Source organism: Neomonachus schauinslandi, chromosome 11 (genome assembly GCF_002201575.2).
Source record: "Neomonachus schauinslandi chromosome 11, ASM220157v2, whole genome shotgun sequence".
Classification (NCBI taxonomy): Eukaryota; Metazoa; Chordata; class Mammalia; order Carnivora; family Phocidae; genus Neomonachus; species Neomonachus schauinslandi.
In genome coordinates this window covers 90,382,899-90,397,469 of record NC_058413.1, presented here as the reverse complement: position 1 = coordinate 90,397,469, position 14,571 = coordinate 90,382,899, and positions in this window count along the sequence as shown.

Here is a 14,571-nt window from a genome sequence, read left to right as displayed (position 1 = left end):
TTCTCCTTGAATTAATGCACATACATGGTAAAAATTTAGCAGTGCTTCTGCTAAGTCCTGATGAACACAACCCTGGGAGGTTGATAATTCCAAACCTAGGCTGAGCAGAGCATATGATCAGGGATTAATAGTCAAAAAGGCCTTGATATATAGAATGAATAATGCTCAGAGGCACTCAATCACTCTGTAATCTCAGAAAGAGGGGCATGGCTACCATGCTGGTTCACAAAACAGACTGGCCATCTGCAGAATTTCTAAAGGGTTAGGTCGCTGATCTCATTCAGAGCAGTTATTGCAGAGGTCATACCTCAAATGCTTGACTTCTCTCTAAGGAAATCTTAACCACCTTTCTAGCCCTTAGCACTTAGGATTTAGATTGTTGAACTCAAGACTGAGTCCTGCGTATTAAAGGGAAGAGAGACATATGGTGCAGAGCTGTCAAAAGAAACACCTTTGCTAGGACATCCATGTTCCAGAAGTGGGAGGTCGTTGGAAGAGTGTCAAATGAGAAATGGAATTGAATTTAGAGGTCCCCTAAAGGCATGGAATCCTGATAAGAATAGATACTTGTGTTAAACTGCCTGGCTTTAAATCCTTTCTCTACCTGTACTGGCTGTGTGACTTTGGGTAAGTTACTTAATGCCTCTGTGTTTTTGTTTCCTCAGTGGAAAGCCAGAGAAAAGGTACCTATTTCAAAGATTTGTTTAAGGTAGTAAATGTTAGATATTTATACCTTTAGCAATGGATTCATGACAAATGTTTGTAAAGCCTTCGAAATGAGACATTCTACTTATATGAGCTCTCTCTGCTTAATGTAACTAGAAAACTTCAAAAAACCATACCAACTGGATTCAGATTTATGTTATTTAAGGTTGGGTTGGCCTTGGGACTGCTGAGCAGTCCTCCTACACATTTCTTGTTGACTGCTTAGTGAAATTGCCTCAATAGTTGTTCTAAAGCAAGGTTTCTCAATCTTGGTACAATTAACATTTGGGACAGCATCATTCTTTGTTGTGGGGAGCTGGCCTGTGTTTAGCAGCATCCTGACCTCCACAAAATGCCACTAGATGCCAGTGGCACCTCCTCCCCCACTGTGACAGCAAAAAAAAAAAAAAAAAATGGCTTCAGACATTACTAAAGGTCTTCGGGGGGCGGGGATGGGAGCGAGGGTCGCAGGCAAAATTACTCCTGGCCTAGAACCACTGTTCCAAAGCTTTTCTGGCTTCTTCCAGCTTGCAAACCACCCCCCACCCCCACCCTCCACCCCCCACCACAGGTACCTACTTTCATTTGATGGTTTATGGCTCCTGGTTTCCTTAGAAAGAGATCACCCAATCTAGGGTTTTTCAATGTCCCTTTCTTCCCTTTTAAAATTGATCTGGATATCCCCCCGCCCCCATCCTTTTCTCTTCTCCTTTAGTCTGGACTTGTCCTCTTTTTCACAACTAATTGTTGCACTCATATCCTTTTTAAATTATTTTTAAATATTTTATTTATTTTTTGACAGAGTAAGACAGCAAGAGAGGGAACACAGGCAAGGGGAGTGGGAGAGGGAGAAGCAGGCTTCCCGCCAAGCAGGGAGCCCGATGCGGGACTTGATCCCAGGACCCTGAGATCATGACCGGAGCCAAAGGCAGATGCTTAATGACTGAGCCACCCAGGCGCCCCTCATGTCCTTTTTTAAAGTCCGTCCAGGTACTCTGGCTCTCACTTCCATCAGCCATTGCTCTTCTCAGCTCCGTTAACCATTGTCACTGCCTGGCCTTCCCCTCTTGTCTAGATGCCAGCTCTAGGACTCCTTTTTTTCCTTCAAACACCTTTAAAGACTTAGTTGTCCTCACAAAGCCACCAGCCTTTTTTTTTTTTTTTCATTTAAATCATCATGTTCTCTGAAAAAAACAAAAAACCACAACAACTAATATTTGTGGAGCCCTTACTAAGTGCGAGGCGCTGTCAGGTAGGATCCGCTCCCCCAGCCCCCACATCACTTCTCACACCCCGCACTGTGGCTGTCCCCCTCCACGCCGGGGCAGTGATTTTCCTGGTGATCACCTAACTGCCCCATCCAATGGCCTTTTCTTGGTCTTCAGTTCTTTACTTCTCTAAGTACCTTAACACTGTTGTTGGCCATCCCTTGGTTAACTGTTTCCTCCCTTGGATTAATTTCTCTGGGCTTTGATTTGATTAGCTGAACATCAGCGGAATTAATTTAAGTGATTTCTGACACCCAGAATCTCACACATTTGAGATGCTCTCAGCTTCTGTTTGCCACACAGCTGCAGTCAGAATGCTGTGCCCCAGAAGCCACAGAGGTGCACCAAAGGGGGTGCGGCCAAAGGGACCCCACTGCCCAGAACACAGCAGAGGCCACGTTTATTTGCCTTCCAAGCAGCTAACCTGGCAGTTAACTTTCTCCAACTTTGCTTTTTCCCCAAGCACGGCCATTATGGCAACCCAGGCTTAAAACCGTGGGATGATTTTGTTCGTTTCTTGTTGGCTTTAGGCTTCCCTTCCCCTTGCCCTCCACGTTTACTGGGTCCTCAGCCCAGCTTCCACATCCTCCAAATCCATCCCCGCCAGCCACTACTCTAACTCAAGGCCTGATGACCTTTCTGAAATTAAATTTCTCTTCCTGTATCTAGTCTGTATTTTCGAAACAGCATTATGCTGCTAATGCTTCATTCCACCTCCCCAACTTTGCCAACATCGTTGTCTTCTTCCTCTGGCAGATGTTAACTCTCTAACACATTCCAACACAAAAATACCCACTTCTCCCTCGAACCTCCTAATTTAGTTACTAGATAATTTTGGGTTAAATTGGCATTCAGTATTTATAGTATTATGACTGTGGAAACATTGCACCTAAGCTCTGCCATGTGCTCTGATTACATTTCCTTTCTTTTTCTTTTTTTTTTTTTTACATTTCCTTTCTTGTATGTATTATTTTTTTTAGTTAATATTGGTGTTTTAAAAATTTGCCTAGTTTGATATGTGTCTGTCACCAACTCTGCTCCCAAATTTTCTAGAACTATAAATTCCCTCCAGTCTGGCCATGGGTGTCTTTATCAGTTCCATAGCAGTTCACTTTCATTTTATTTTTCCTGAGATTTGCCACCCAGATCATCTCTCTTCCTGCTCCAATCTGGACAGGCCAGTCTTAAGGCCCCGTGGCACTTTGCATCAACATTTTGGGAATTCCTTTCGTTCCTCGCCCGTGTGAGCTTCTGAATTCCCCGTCTCGTGTCTTCCTCTTTCCTAGTTTACTGTCTATTTTGATGATATTCATCTCTTCTCTAAGCCTTCACAGAAAGGATTTACAGGAAAAATTTTTTATTACTTGAATTTTTGAAAATGTTTTTGTTCAACTCTGACTCATAATTTGTCAAGATACGGAAGTGTTAGTTAAAAGCCACTTTTCCTCCTAGTTTGTTTATTATTTTTTAAGTAAGGTCCACACCCAACATGGGGCTTGAACTCAAGACCCTGAGACCCTGAGAGCAAGAGTCACATGCTCTACTGACTCAGCCAGCCAGGCGCCTCTCAAAAATTTAAAGACCTGTGCTACCACCTCTTTTATATCTTGGCCTGTTTTTAAAAAGTCCAATGCCATTCTGATTCCTATTCCTTTGTCTTCAACCTTTTTTCCTCTCTGGAAGTTTAAAGGATTCTTTCTTGCTCGCTCTCTCTCCCTCTCTCCCTCCCATTCCCTCTCCCCCACCTTCCCTCCTTCCTTCTCTCTCCTTAATATATCAGCTTTATTGAGATATAATTCATATATCATATAATTCACTAATTTAAAGTGTACCATATGTGGTTTTTAGTATATTTACAGAGATGTGCAACCATCACAACAATCAATTTTAAAACATTTGATTATCCCCCAAAGAAACTGACCTTGTACCCAGTCTGAACTCCCCCTCAAACCACCTCCACTCCAGCCCTAGGCCACCTCCAATCTACATCTGTCTCTATGGAGTTGCCTCTTCTGGACATTTCATAGAAACAGAAGCACACAGTATGTGGTCTTTTGTGACTGGCTTCTTGTACTTGGCACAACCTTGTCAAGGTTCCTCCATGTTGTAGCATGTCGTAGTACTCATTCCTTTGTATTGCCAAATCATAGTCTGCTGTATGAATATACCACATAGATATTTGGGTTGTTTACACTTTTTGGCTATTATGAATAATGCTTCCATGAATAGGGTTTAGTTTTTATCCCTGATCTTCTGCCATTTCGCAGTGACAATCCTTGGTGCCACTTTGTCGTTTGTAGTGCTGGGCACCCATAGACCCTGTCAGCCTAGGCAACTGTGGGCTTTAGTTCTGCGAAATACTCTAATATTATTTCTTTGGTGATTCTTCGCCTCAATTCTCTGTCTTCTCTCCTTCTGGAATTCCTATTAGTTAGATTGGGGACCTTCTAGATTGATCCTCAAATGTACTTCCCCCGTTCCTTCTATTTTCCATTTTGTTTTCTGTTTCGTTCTATTTTCAGTGAAAGCTTCCCAGCCATCTTCCAGCTTTTCTGTTTAGTGTTTTATTTGGGATATTTTATTTCAGTGTGAAAAAGCTCTTTCCCACTCTCTGTTCTCTTCCATGGCATCCTCTTGGTTTTTTTTTATGAATACAGTGTCATCCCTTGATTCTCTTAAGTTTTAGTTATTCTATTTTTGAAGTTTTCTTTTCTTTCTGCATTGCCTGTTTCCTTAAAATTCCTTTATTTTGGTTGTTTGGTATTTTGTGTTAGAGATTTCACTAGAATTTTCAGTAGTTATTGCCTGGCATTAGTGTTTAAAATGATGCCCTAAGGCTCAGGTAGAGATTGTGTGTGTGTGTGTATGTGTGTGTGTGGGGGGGGTACTTAGTCTTGGTGACTAATGGGCCTTTTAGCAGAGTGATTAGTCAAGGTTCTGGCCATTTGTTTGGGGGCCCCCAAATCTCAGTGTTGATTAGTCTTCTCTTGAGCTGGTAAGTTTCCCAAGAAACAAACTCTCTAGTCTTCTGCCTGAGGAAGTGAGTATGAGCCTGGCTGCTGGCATTCTAGGAGCCTAGCCAGGGAAGGGAACCACGGGATCGCACCATTCAGTGTGTAATCTTTCCCTTAACTGCTCTGGTTTCAGAATTGTACCTCATTATTTAGCTGTGACTATTGTCCCTCATGTGGACCTCCTCCAATACAGTCTCTCTAGGGATGTCCTGTCATCTCCTGGGGATTTGGGGGTGGGGGGTGTTGGGCAGCTACAGCCTCATTTCCAGCCTCAGCCAGGTCCTTGGCCTAAAGAGACACCTGGTGCTTCCAGTTCCAAGTCAGACTTTGTTGACACCTCCAGTCTGCTGTTGTCTCCTCTTCCATATCTTCCATAGTCTTTGTCTTTGTGGATTCATGTCCTTTTTATTCATGCAGTCATTTTAGTTGCATTTTATGAGGGAGTACAGATAACAAGCATGCCTAATCCACCATGTTTAACCAGAGTCCTAATTGCTTTTGATTGAGCTATTCTATCAGCCTCATGCTCATCTGTTTTAAGTTTGTTTCTACTTTGACCCAATCTATACGTTTCTACCAGATTAATCTTTCTAAAGCATGGCTCTAATTATATAACTCCTCAGTTAAAAATCCTTCACTGCTTCCTCATTTTACTGTAGAACCTTAATGTTAGAAAAGACTTTACAAGCTCCCTGCTCCCTGCTTGATGCACAAATCTTCTGTCCACAGTGATTAGTCACTGGGCCTCTGCCAGAGCTTCTCCAGTGAAGAGGTCCTTACTCTTCCCCAGGTCATCTCTTCTATTATGGCAGAGGTCTGTTTGTTAGAAACTCCTTTCCTATCTATATAGAACTGAAATACCACTCCTGAAACTTCAAGTTATTGACCCGAATTCTGACCTGTGGATCCTCAAATTAAAAGCCTAATCTCTCTTGCACATGATAGCACTTTATATAATTGAATTATTGCTGCCATGTGCCCCCAGATCTTCTCTTACTCTAGCTAAAAATCCCTAACTCCTCTGACCATTTCTTATCTAACATTGCCTGTTGCATAATGTCCCAAATGCCAGAGTCCTGCACTGAGGACCTTCTGTGACATGACTCCGACCCCGTTTTGATGTCATCTCTCATCTCCTACTTTGGCCACACACACCGGGCACACAACTTGCCTTTTCTCTTCTCGCCTCCTGGTCTTTACTTGGGATACCCTTCTTTTTTTGTTGAAATCATTTCCATCCAAAGATTACGGCTGGTTCACACCAAACTGTTAAAGTAGTTAGTTTAGTTAGTTTTGGGGTTAGTTTGGGTGATGGAAGGAGATGGGTAATAGGGGAATCTTGATTTCTTATTTCATGCAGTTTTTTTTAGAAAGCAGTAGGAATATTGATCATCTTTTTAAAATGTTATTCAGTGTATTGAATGCCTTACGTTGTATTCACATATATTAAATACATTAAAATTAATTTTTAAAGTATAGTAACAAATTCTATCCATAAGTTGCAAGCTGTTTCAAAAGTTATGTGGCTCAGGAAACCTTTGATTCTTCCTTCTAATGTGACTTTCTCTGCTCTGAACAATTTGAGCATTTGGGGGTAGCGCTTTTTATTGCCCTTACCATGTTACATTCCTCATCATCAATACTGGTGTGCAAATCTTACCTTTTTACCAGACCGTGAGCTCTTAGACACCAAGGATTGCATCTTACTCATTTTGGAAGTCTCTGCCTTCTGAACATACTTACATGCTACATAGTAGGAGCTCAGTACATTTTATGGAAAAGGTAGGTTGGTGAATTTGAATTATAATTTACTTATGCTCCTTTAAACATAGTTCTCTATTTTTCTTTGAGTGGGAAGAGAGAGAACTCTGAGCATTTCAGCCTCTGGTCAGCCTCTGAGTGGCCTTCCTGAACATTCCACAGCCTCTTCCCAGGGCACATACTTTCCAAGACAAGCACAATTGCATCAGTTTTGCTCTCTTTGGAGCCTTATCTGCTTCAGTGTCTGCATGTGTGACACTAACCCAGAGACCCATCTAGACGCTGAAAGGGTGAAAGGACTCTGGAGATGGGGGAGAGGGGTATGGAGAGGAGACGGGCTGGGTCAAGGCCCAAGGAAGGGGACAAGTTTTTGTTACAGAAAAATATCAAGCAGGAGAGCTGGAGGAGGGGAGAGGCAGGCAAGCTGGGGAGTAGAAGCCAGAGCAAGATGCCCAAGTCATTGTGGCATCTGGCTCAGAGGCAGATGAAGCTGCTTCCCCAGATGTAACCAACCCCCTCCCCACAAGTGCCATAAAGATCTCTTGCTCCATCTGGTGCTGGAGTGAATGGAAAGCATAGAATCTATATCTCTGTCAGATCTTGGGCTCTTCCATGCCTGAGATGGAAACACATTCTCTGTCTCTGTCTGTCTCTCCCTCCCCCCACCCCACCACACTCCTTTACTTCCTCCTTCCCTTGCTGGGTGGGATGTATCTCTTATAGCTCCTTGCAGCAAGGATGGACCTGGGCCAAGGGGGTTCCTGGCTTCCAGATTCTTGAGGTTCCCCCTAGTTGCAAGGGTAAGAAAACATCAGTCCTCGCCCATTTACCTCCCTTGCTTTTTCTGAGTCCTTTCCTTGCTCGTCACTGGCCTGCCAGCAAAAGAGTCACTGGGGTCTGGTTACAGAGAAATGTGAACAAAGGAAGGGGCAGCTGGTGTACTGTCCACAGACAGGTGGTATGTTTTCAGTGTTTTGTCTTGTATTGTGGACTTTTGGGTGCGCGTAAGTTATGTGGTATGCTGTTGTCACTAGTCCTGGGAGACCGCACGTTGACTCACTGAGTTCTTATTTGCCCCTTCTGTTCCCCATCCCCATATCTCTTCCCTTTCCCACAGTAACTGCTCCCACTCTTGATTATTTCACATATTCCTTAGATAGGGCTCTCTGGAAGGAAGCACATTCTGAAATGGGGGCTCGCGTGCAGGTTCATTCAGGAGTGCTTTCAGGAGACACACCCAGAAAGAAGTGAGGACCTTAGTATGGGACCGAAGGTGAAGCTGATCCCCACTGTGCTTGCCACCAGGGACTCAGCTGAGACTATGGAAGCTCTGGACCTGGCATGACCCTTTAGAGTTTTCCCAAACAAAGCAGGACAGCCTTTTAAAATTTTTTTTAATTTAATTTTTAAAATTTATTTAAGTGGGCTCCATGCCCAGCGTGGAGCCCAACAGGGGGCTTGAACTCACAACCCTGAGATCAAGACCTGAGCTGAGAGCAAGAATCATACACTTAACTGACCGAGCCACACAGGTGCCCCTGGAGGGTCAAGCCTTTTATATCCTTGCATCAGCCAGCCACTGGCCACTTCCCCTAGAAGGGGCATAGCTTTAGGTGAGGCAGTTCCCCTGAGGGATGCAGCCTTGAGCCTGAGCACTAATACTCCCAGCAGTTGGGGGGCGGGTGCATTGGCCCTGAAGAGGGGTATGGGTGGAGCACCCCAATATCCACGGTAGTGTGTATCCTTCTAACCCACCTTCCATAAGTTTATCCACATGCACAGATATCCTTGAAACATAAGTGGTATTGCTTGGTGTCTTTTAAAAACATACATAAATTATATTGTGCTATAAATCTGTCCTCCCCCCAACCCCGCCCCCATGCCAATTCTGTTTTGGAGACCTACCCGTGTTGCTTTAAGTGGATCTATTTCATTCCTTCTCACCACTGCATGGTGTCTTGTCATTTGTAGTTACCATATCTACCCTTCTGTTCCCTTGCTGGTGGATACCCAGATTGCCATCAGTGCTTTGCTTCTGCCATCAGCAAGATGATGGACATTCTGTGCTTCTGCGTGAGATTTTTTCCAGGGTGTGTGTCCCCACAGTGCCAGTGCTGGGTCATAGGCTCTGTGCATTCTTTACTTTGATAAGCCCCACCAAATTGCTCTCTAAGAGAGCTGGACCAGTTTTTACATTTATCAGCCCTCCTGTTTCTCCACATCCTTGTCAGCACTTGGTATTATCAGACTTCCTATTTTTTGCTAATTTACTCTATGTGAAATGGCATCTTATCTTTTTTTGTGTGTTTTTCACATTATTTGTGAAATTAAGTCTCATCTAAAGGACTTTCTGCCTACTTACCTACTTTGTTCATTTTTCTGTTGTTTCTTCTTTTTTTCTTACTAATTTGTTGGGATTTCCTAAGCATTTGTTAGTGCAAATGTCTTCTTCCAGGCATTGCCCATCTATGTGTTAACTCAATTGATGGTATACTTCACCGAATAGAAATCTTTAATCTTGATATAAAATCCATCCATTTTTCTCCTTATGGTGTTGCTTTTGAATCTTGTTTACAAAATCTTTTCCCACCTCTAGGTCACACTATATGATCATGTATTTTCTTCTATTATTTATGATTTTACCTTTCACATTTAGGGATTGAATCTATATACAGTTTATTTTCTTATTCAGTAATGAGATAGAGATTCAAATTTATTTTACCATTTATGAAATAAGTCATCTTTTTACCCTTTGATTTATGATGGCAGATTTATCACCTCTAAGTTTTTGTGCACACGTAAGCCTGCTTCTGGACCTGCTCTTCCATCCCACCAGCCTGTTTCTTTCTGTGCCAGTACCACACTGTTTTAATAATGCTGGCTCTGTGATATTTCTCAGTTTCTAGTGTTAAGTGTTTCTTCTTATTGCTTTTTAAAAAAAGCCATCTTAGCATTAGTGGATTTTTAGTCTTCCTCATAAATTTTAGAATGTTTGACAGATGTTCTTCCACCCCTGTCTCCCAGCCAAATCTATTGAGATTTTGATTGGGAGGGATTCAATTTGCAGCTTAATTTAGGGAGCATTGACATTGTTTAGAGTTAAGTCATCCTTTCTGGAGTGTGATAGATTCCTGCACTTATTCAGGTCTTTTATGTTCTTCAAAAGGGTTTAAAAATTTTCTCCAAGTCTTACATACTCCTTTTTAAACTAGTTCTCAGATACTTTTTTGTAAATGGTATCCTATTGTATGTTGAATTTTTAATTTGTTTTTACTTATAAAAAGGAATTGTGTTTTATTTTCTATTGGTAAAACAGTTGATAATTCATGTGCTAAGGGGTAAAATACCAAAAAACCCCAAAACAAAACAAAACAAAACAAAACAAAACAAACAAAAAAACCCCACCAAACAATATTGGAGCAGCCTCCTACATTTTGGTGTCAAATCCTGATTCTGAAAATGCTACTGCAGTGCGGGAACTACTAGTATCTCAATTCTCTACTACGATGTCACTAATATGTATTTGCATCTACCTTCCAAAAAATGTACATGCTGAGTTGGCGCCAACAGGCACCCAGCCCCCTCTACCTCTGTTTCCTCTCCTTCAGAGATCAGTGCCTGGAACTTCCGACTGATCTGATCTGACAGTGCCTAGACTTTCCTTAGGTGGGTCCAACCTTGATTGCAATATTGCTGATTGGAAAGTTGGGTGAAGGCCAGCACAGGAAAAATTGACAACTCTCTTCCCCAGACACCATTAAGTAATATTGTTTCTGTCTCATTTCCCAGATGAAGTCAGAAGGGGATCCCAGAAGGCAAGAGGACAAAGAAAGCAGAGCTGGGCATGGGTAGAATGGCCAGGTCTGTGAACACCATTATGGAACACAGATGGACAAACAGTCTGCAGTGTCAACAAGCTAGGCAAGGTACCCGCAGGCCCCATGCATGCTCCCTCTTCTCTCTCCTTCCTTCTCTTCCATGGAGCCTTCTTAGGTTAATCATAATGGAAACGACAACTCTTTTAAGCTCATGGAGTTAAGCAGGCAAATCCAAGAACTACCCATCTCATATTAGACTGCTTACCCTTTCTTAGGATGCTATGGGAAAATACTTTCCACAATGCTTTGAGCAATACTTTTTTTAAAAATAGTTATTTCAGGGGCGCCTGGGTGGCTCAGTCGTTAAGCGTCTACCTTCGGCTCAGGTCATGATCTCAACGGTCCTGGGATCGAGCCCCCGCATTGGGCTCCCTGCTCAGCGGGGAGCCTGCTTCTCCCTCTCCCACTCCCCCCTGCTTGTGTTCCATCTCTGTGTCTCTCTCTGTCAAATAAATAAATAAAATCTTTAAAAAAAAGAACAGTTATTCCACATTCATTAGCTCATTTGATCCTCAGAGCACCCCTGAGAAAGCAAAAAGGTACAAGGATAACTCCTGTTTTAGAGCTCAAACAGAGTCATACTGGCCCAAGTTGCCCCGTGGATTATGTCAGGATCAGGCCCCAGAGCATTGACTTTTTAGGCCAAAGTTTTTCCACTCTATCATTGGTCCTCATGTTTGATTAATGTCCACTCTTTTTCAAAGAAGAAAAATATTCTCTCAGACATCTAATTTGGACCTGAATTATTTATATGATAATATAACCTCAAAGGTACAAACAAAAAATAAGCATGACTTTCCTGTTTATAGTTTTTTTACAACTAAGAATGAATTAAATGCTAACAAAATTCTAAAATGAAAAAAAAATTTTAAGTCAATAATATTAGCCCAATTTGAACCATAATGTCATTTTTCTGAGGCTAAATTGCTGCTGTAGGGAAGAGCGTGTAGCGCTGACTGCTTAGTTATGGGTTCTTTTTTACACAGTTCACCTAGTGCTGGGGGCCCACTGTTCTGGATTCTGATCTCTGTGAAACCTTGGTTTGTTGAAAGCACCATGGTGCCATCTGGCCTTCACTTGCCTTCGTTTAAGTATTGGGTCTGCCCTTGCAAAGTTGATTCCTTCATAAAGAGAGGCAATTAGTAAATCTTATTAAACCCTCTTATTGAATCCAGTGTGCACCGTGGTGGAATTAACTCTTTGCATGATATAATCACGTGATCCTCATGGACAGAATTAATCATTTCTAGATTTGGGGGGTCTTTAAAAAACCGACCAGATATTCCTCTTTGGGGAGGAGGTATGAAGAGGAAAATAAATACTGAAGAATTCCATTTTGCTCTGTGAAGGCCCTGTCTCTGACAAGTAGTTAATCTATTTGTTGACTCCATGAGAGGAGAATATCCAGCAGGGAGAAAATTAAAAAACACTCAGCACCAGTTGCTGCCCTGATGAATCTCATCCAACTATTTAACAGGACACTGCTGGGTATGCTTTTTTATTATTATTGTTTTAATTTTATTTTATTCTCTATTGCTTATTACACCATTGTAAAACTTTTTTGGATTAAAAAAAAGAAGAAGAAGAACGCTCCTTTGAGTTTGTCCTTTTTCATTTGGCAACCACTGATTTTTTTTTTTTGCTTCTATGTTCATAACTGAGTTCAAAATTAATGTAGGGTTATTATTGATTTACATATTTATTTATTTTCCTCCTGGAATGTAGCATCTGAGAGGTTAGTTTCTGAAAATCAAAAGTATCAGTTGCACTAGGAGACTTTTAGGTTAGATCAGAAAAATAGCGTAGAATTGTGTAAACTGTAAAGTACTTGGAAAAAGTGTTTGTTCAGTCTTCTTTTGCTGAGAGTGTCCCTTTTTTTCAACATGAAGGACGGGGGCCAGTGGAGGAAATTCTTCCTTATCAGTTTAGATTTAGCTAACCTCTGGGATTCCAGTGGGTGCAGAAGAGAGATTCCCTTGCTTGCATCTTGCCCTGATTCTGGTTCTATCTTAAAGTCACTGGTAGAGATAAGAGGATTTGATCTTTTTCTCCACTTAGCCCAGGGCCTTTGAAAATGACCATGCTTTTCACAACCCCATCCATAACTGGAACGTGCTAGTCTGACTCTGGAATGGTTAAGGTTCTCTGGCATGTTTTAGCTCTAGGAAGATTTTGACCTTGTGATAATGCCTTGTGGCCACCACTCAAACCCCTCCGTCTCCAGGGAGCCGTGGCAGATGGAACACAGGACCACCAGTCAAATTTGAATTTAGGATAAACAATGGGTGATTTTTTAGTATGAGTATGTACCAGATATTACAGGAGATATACTGTGGTTCTTTTTCCCCACTCTCCTCTGCCACACATGCCCAGGGTTTGATTGTCCCTCTCACTCCCTTTGCCCTTTGCTCTTCTATCCTATAGCAATCTTGGATTCCTTACTTTTTTCAGTGTCCTGACCTCTAGCTGGGAAGCCAGGCTCTCCTCTGCTCAGGACAGCTGCTAACATTCCCTGGCCAAGGCAAGGGTGCAAGTGGAGGCCCTGGCCCAGCACCCCCTCCCCCATTCCTGTCACAGGCACTGTTCTGCACTGTGAGGAGCCTTGAGGCTGGTGTCCCCACTCCCCAGGTCTGTCCACACCCTCTGTGTGGGGGCATACCCCCCACTGCACTCCCATCCTTGCCCAAACAGCCACCCTGGCCTGGCCTGGGTACCTGGAGCGTGACCTAGAAGGGGGAGCAAGGCTCCTGCCTTGCGCCCCTAAGGAGGATGCCCTTGAGGAGAGCCAGTGCGGGCTCTTCTGAAGCCCAGGATCAGCAGAAGCCTGACTGACGATGGGTCTCAGGGCAATACTGTCCCTGCCACGATTCTGGAGGGCTTGTGTGGTCATCCTCTCGGACTTGTGGCACGTACTTGCTGGATTTCTTCATCCTGCTGCAGGAGCTGCTATGAAGACCAAGGTGTCTGACTGTTTATCCTTGCTCCTGCATGCATCCCTGCCCCTCCTTGCCACCCCACCACTGTCTCCTTTCTCTGTCTCCGCTGCGGGATTTAGGTTCTCTTTCCCTTGCACAAATGGGACTGCATTTGGGTGGGGGGCAGGAAGTCCCCAAAATTCATTTAACAAAATCTTGACTGCTAATAGTTTTAATTCAGTGCATTATTGGGTTGAGGAGCGGGGCAGGTAGGATGGAAAAGGGGCGGGGGGGGAGTTTTGTCATTTTTGGAGAGAATTTAGCCAGTTTTTTCTTCCCCTTCCCCCTCCATGCCCTGCTTTGGGCTGAATTCAGCTAGTTATTTTCCAATTTGGTTGTGTGTGTAGACACACCCACAGCTTCTTTGAGTCCTCTCCTTTCGTCTTAATAGACAAACTGCTGCCAGGCTTCCAGCCTCTCTCTCCATGGTGACCAAGCCCCTCATTTCCATTTCCTCTCAGCCTCCATGTCCCCTGCCCCCCAGCCCCTCCTCGAGGGAAGCCTGGCTGTTTCCTTTCTCTGGTTCTACTCTGCTCCTCTTTTCTCCTCCCTTCTCCTGGTGATTCCTCCCTACTCTCAAGGAACAAACAGCAGCATGTCCTTGGCTTCTTCCTTTCCTCCTGTATCTGCCCACTTCCTTCCTTTTGCTGCTTTACTCTCGTGACGCCCAAACCTTTGCTTTTCTCAGCTCTTCCAACACCTTCCTTCTAGTGTCCCCTCAAGTTCCCTTTCCTGCTCCAGCCTCTAAGGATGTAGAGGTGCAGAGAAGCGAGGCAAAGGAAGAGGGGCCCTCGTTCCTTGGTCTCTGGGATCTGCTCTGGGATTTCCCTTGGGGCGAGATGAGGCTGCAGCTCCACCTCCCTGCCCATCTCCCACTCCCACTGCCAGGGTGGCCCAGGCCCTCAGAAGTCTGCACAACAGTCCTGGAATCTGCTGCTGCTGGAACCTTCCCTGATGCCCTGGTCAGTCC